The sequence below is a fragment of the Apteryx mantelli genome, chromosome 1 (assembly GCF_036417845.1).
Source record: "Apteryx mantelli isolate bAptMan1 chromosome 1, bAptMan1.hap1, whole genome shotgun sequence".
Lineage (NCBI taxonomy): Eukaryota > Metazoa > Chordata > Aves > Apterygiformes > Apterygidae > Apteryx > Apteryx mantelli.
In genome coordinates this window covers 128,080,914-128,086,913 of record NC_089978.1, presented here as the reverse complement: position 1 = coordinate 128,086,913, position 6,000 = coordinate 128,080,914, and positions in this window count along the sequence as shown.

The window sequence follows — 6,000 nt, the reverse complement described above, 5'->3', positions numbered from 1 at the left end:
GTTCCAGTATGAGGCAAGAACAGCTGCTTTTAACACTGTATGTTTGTTAATGTCTCTTTGATTGAAGCGTCAGAATAAACTGTTGCAAGGAAACAAAGACCCGGCTGCTTGCATTAAAAATTCAAAGAGCTCCTCAGCATCGTGAGTCCACCCAGAACAACCGCCAGGGAAACACACACTGTGTCCTGGGCTGTTCTGAAGTAATTTTATACCTCCAGAAGACTTATACGTTTTTAAACTTTCCCTATATACTATAATGCCACAAAACAAGAGGAAATTTCTCCTTGTTTCCAGATGACAATTCTGTCTCAAAAAGGGAAGCAGGGAGACAAAATGAAATACAATAAATTGGCAAACACTGGATGTAATATTTACCTGTCTTGCTACATCTTTTTTTTCTCTCAATATTCTTTGCCATTTAGGCCTCTTCTTTCTGCCAGTTAGTTTTCTGACAGAAGGGAACTTGTCTATTGATTTGGGAGGCAGAACTGGAACATATTCCAGCTTTGCCAAGGCCCACCTGGGGAAAAAGAAAGTGAAAAGGAACAGCCTGTCATTTTGTACTTTCTCCCCGTTCTTCTTGGGCTTTTGTGACCTCAGCCTGCTGCACCTTTCAGCCTGTATAACAGCGCTCAGCACCCGAGCACAGCCACGGGCCAGGGATGTGCTCTGCTGAGATTTCCCCCTGCTGTTATTTGAAACTCGGAGTACGTGTGCCTCTGGGTTTGTGTAACTCTGAGAAACATCTGGGGTTTAAAATTGCCACCATCTCAATTTGTTATGGACAGGAACCACACGAGTGCTGGACAAGGATGCTGTTTGCAGCGCACAGCGCGTGTTGAGTCAGAGGGAGGAGGAGGAGGGGAGGAGCTGGGTCAACGTGTGCAGGTCGCCGTCCTGGTTCTCTCGATAATGGTCCGTGGTGACGTGTACAGAAAATGCCAGGAGACTGCTCCTGCGAGCCCAGCTGAGGCTACGGGCAAAGGAATGGGCTTTTTAGAGGAATATTTTTAGTGCTGGGGAGCCAACAGCCCCAACGAGGGAAGCCCCTTCCCAACAGCCAGGCTGGGTGACAGCGGGGCGTCCTCGTGTCCCCGTGCCACAGCATGCCTAGCCCAGCCCAGCCGGACATGAGGTGCCACACGCCCTGGCGCCGGCCCCGCCACCGCGCCGGGCTCCCACCCGAAACCCGACTCCAGGCCACTGACTAGGATCTACTCCTCCCATGGAGGTAGTTAATTTTTTTAATACTATTTCTATTGTTAGGGAGATTAAGGACATAGTTGAGGCGTGTCGAATTTTCCCCTCGGGATCTAATCAGGGAGGAGGAAAAATGAATACGTGTGTTTATTAACTCTTCAGAACCCAAAATATATCGGGACACAAGGTAGGCTACAGTGGCGCAGGGCAAAGGTGTAGCTAGCCCATTACCCAGGCTCTGCCGGTGGCCGCCACCACGTGCCCAGGCAGGTGATGAGGCATGGGAAAATACATAGTGATACTTCTTCAAAGCACCCTGGCAGCTGCCAGCACTACCCTCTGCTAGTGTGCCAGTCACTGGATGATAAATGTTACAAATAATCTGGATTTTTTTAAAGGAGAGTTCTGCAATATTTGATATTTTCCTTAAAACTGCAGTTCCTGGTGTCAAGTGGTTACAAAGGGGCTTTGAAGGGAAATGAGTATATTTCTGGCTGTCTTGACCACGTAGAAAAGCCTGAAAACGTAACTTCTCTGTACACCAAAGCCACCCAAATCCAGAGCGTATAAAAAGAGGTTTTTTCCTAGTTACTTAATACTTCTTTGACTTCTAAATTTTGGGGGCCTGTCCCTTGATGGCTGAACACCTGGGATCAGCAGCACTGCACACAAGTATTTTTGCTTGGCACAAAGACACGCATCTTTCTTGACATTCAGGACACCTTGGCTCTTCTTTTCAGAGACAGTGAGCACCTGGCACTCCCACAATCTCCACCAAAGAGATCTCAAAACATTCAGATATCCAAAAGCAGGTCCACAATTAAAAAAAAGAAAATCAGCTTTAAGGCCACCCATGGATATATTTAAGCCTATCTAGACTAATAATGCTTAAAAGCTTTGTAGTAGATGTCTCTTACAACCAACAGTATATCTTAAATACCCAACTTACTATTTACTAAATAAGGTTAGATATAAAATGCAAAATCTGCACAGAAAAGACTGTGACAAACTGGGCTTCTCATGCACCTTTAAACATCTCACCTGCACACTGTCCCTACTCCAGTAGTGGCTACAGCGTTCCAAGTCTTTTAATTAATATAAATGAACATTTAGCTGAATGCAGAGATGTTTCTTCTGTGTGTGTGTGTCCCTCCATGCAAATTACACTGACAACTAATTTTTGATCTTTTTTTAGTAGTGGGTTTAGGGTACTTTGTGCCATGAGAGTATGAAAGGAGCTTTTGATCTCAGGAGAGAAGCAAGGCTTTCCAGTGGAATAGGCTATGCTTTCAAGATGACAAACTGTGAAATTGCAAGTGTAGACAGAAGTATTTTACTGGACTAATTACTTTTCTTCTCCATACAGGGCCTGTAGAGTTAGACTTACCTGAGGTTTTAAAAAAGAGAGGGAATTAATCACAACAATACAATCAGCCATGCTCTAAAGCAAACTTAGGTGCAGAACACCTGCTAATCTAGCCGTAAGATACATTAACATTCAGTTGAGAGTAGCAGCATATTTTTTTTCCCATTTTGTCATTTCTGAATAATGCAGTTGCCCCCTTGCCTGCCACCCTTCTTTTAAACCAATTTTTAGATACCTGGATAAAATCACACAACATTTTTAAGCAGTTTTTTTTTTTTTTTTTACACTATTCTTATATGCATCTAATTGGACCAGTGTGGATGGACAGCTCTAGTTCTTTCAGTAAGTTTCTATCTGGGTGCCTTTCTCTGTGGCTGGGTTATTAGAAATCAAGTGTTCCCTGGAACTCAGAAATATTAAGGGACATGATAGGGCCAAAGAATTATCCAATTTTAAAATAGTTACTTTCAGGATTCATTAATAACTGAGGTTTATACTGGCCTATATTTAAATCTGACAGCCGTAACTGTGACTTTTTCCTAAACATGGCCAAAGTGAATGAGATCCTGCTCCCCAAAAATATGACTTAAACTTTGGATGTTACTTAAGTTAATTAATCTGAATACTAAACTTTTCCCTTTCTTTTGCATTGTCCAATTCCGGTTTTGCAAACTGCTCTTTAGGCACAGCAATTTATATGCATATGTGTACAGAGTCAAGAACTATAAAAAGAATTACAGTTCTTCTTTCATTAAATTCTATAAATAAGCTTTCACTATTTTATTCTATGAAATCTTCTAAAACAACAATCTTGCACTGAAGAAAAGGAAATAACATGTCTTGAAAAGGAAATAACATGTCTTCGAATAAACCAAATCTTCATGAGAAAACAGACTTTGGAAATTATATTTGAGCACAAATACTCAAAAAATCTATAAGTATTCTTTGCACAAAAATAACACACAAAGGAAAAGGAAAGCACTTGTATTCCTCAGTGTTTCATACAATCTTAATTTAGACAATAGATTCCTCAGTTAATATAGAAAGAAACTGAAAAGGAAGAAGTTAAGCTTTTTATTGGTTGTTTACTGGTTCAATTCCAGGCAGCATTTACATATCTGCTCAAAATGGCAGTGGCTTAAGAATAATAGTGGGTGTACTGACTGTAAATAAGCTGTAGGTTACAAAGCTATGAACAAGTCCTGATCTGATGTAATAAATCACAAGTCAAATGCTCTTGTGGTCCATGACATCACGGGCACTCGAAGCTCTATTTATAAGCTCTGCTGTGCACTGTCAGAGTATTGTCAGTTCAGAAATGCCTGCTAATTAAAATGTTTAGGATTCTTTTCTTAGGGTCTTTCTTAGCTACCATGGCCTATTTCGAGCAAATTTAAAATCATACAAAGATAGGATTGCTTGGGGCCGTAGTTCATACGGGGGCAGGCACTTGCACTCTGAGGAACCTATTGGAGTAGACTGGGGTTTTGCCACTGGCTTGAATAAAGACCATTGCTTTTGCTCTTTCAAAAGCAGTTTTTCTTCCAGCTTCAAGGAGGTGATCTGAAATACTGACAAAGAAATATTTAAAGACTGCAATGAAGAAAGCACAAAGAGGATGAGGATAAGATGTCGAGAAAGCAACCTAAAATAGTCAAGTGACACAAAGCTGGAAGAGTCACTCCTGTTAATTTCTTGCTACAATGTTTAACGCAATTTAAAAAGTTACTACCCACCCCGCTGTTTGTTGTGGCTTTTCAGGTGGAAGATCGTAACTGTCCCATTCTGGGTCTGCCATAGCACAGAGTAAAATGGGTTTGCCTACATCTGCTTCAGTGGTAACACCTTAAGCTGCTCTAACACAAGTGAGGAAGCAGCAGGGAGCACCTCTGAGAGCTAAGCAAGACCGTGTTTGAACTGCAGACTGTCTTAATGACTAGTCAGAAAACATAGCCCTAACTCAGGGAAATGCTGGGCTGTAATGCTCAAGTGTTAGGGGCTGCCTTACAAGTAGCAAAGCACCAGCTGATTCAACTGACAGATTTATTCAGATCAGGATCAACTTCTTATTTCCAGGATGCATTCCTTGCAAGGCTACCAGCCAGGAGGAGCAGCGGTTGGGGTGGCAGCGGAGGTGTGCAGGCAGCTGCTCATGTGAGGGGACTTCGGAGGGGGCCAGGGCACTGCTCTGGGAAAATTGCCCTGTGTGTGCAAGGCTTTAGAGAGCAAGACACCACAAACATTTCTAATCCTTCCAAAGAAAGACACTGCAAAATCCTCAGGCATACTTGCTGATTGATAAAATGGACAACAGGAAAAGAGATTTAGGCAAGAGAGGAAGGGGGAGGAGAGTATTAGTAAGTCTCTGAGGTTTATAACTAATTCAATCAGAGAAAGGTAGCAGCTGTTTAGTTAAAGCCAGCATCCCCATATAATTAGTGCAATTATATGGAAATACATTATCCTGTTTACATTAATTTGACTGCAACTTTCCTCAGTGTTCAACACATACTGTTAGGAAAGCCAACATCACCAACTGCTCCTCTCCACCTGTTCTGCCAGCCGCCTTTCGAAGTTTCAGCTCTCACGGAGGAACTCTCACAAGGGCCAGCATGCTGCTGGGGCTAGGAACTCATCAAGGAGACAAATCTTTATATCCTTTAGGGAAAGTAGGAGGCCTTCTTGGTACTACGTTGCATGAAGAGTTATTGTACTGTTTATTAGCAGTATTGCGATAGTCGTGATGATCTACTGTTATCAGCAAACACACCCCGAATATTTGGATACCTACTGATACAGTTGGGGAAAATGGACATCCTCAGGCATGAACATTTTCCATATATTTTACTGTACTAGAAGACCAGCCTATGCATATTGTGTGTGTTTGTCAGATTTTTACAAGAACTGCGTCTGCAGAACTGCCACTGAGGCCAAGGGACACTATTGTTGTCAGGCACTTCAGAAGAGGAAGCCCACGCCTTTGGTACAAAGGCATCGCTGTTGTCAGCTGAAATTACAGGCACAAAGACTAACAGCAGGTGCCGAGGAGCTAAAAACCCAGAATACTTCAATCCTGTATGAAATATGCATGATACGGTTTCCCCCTGCTTTCAGGATCAAGAGACTAATTGTAATTAGTTAAATTGTTAGAGTAACCCATCTCCTAAAGGAACTTGCAAAAGATTTCCTAAAATAGCCCTCTGAAATTTCCTGGCCTCTTATGTCCTACCAAACAAAACTATAAAGCAGCCAAGTAGCCAAGAACTAGAAGTGTTTCCTCCCTTCCCCTGCTTCAGAAAGGTGGTGGCGGTATTCCCTTGATCTGATTCACTGCTGATTTACCCTTGAAATGATTCCCTTATTTCACTGGAAACGACAGTGGTATAAATCAGGAAGGAAGCAAGAGTGACTTGTGGCTGGCGTGATAAAGACTC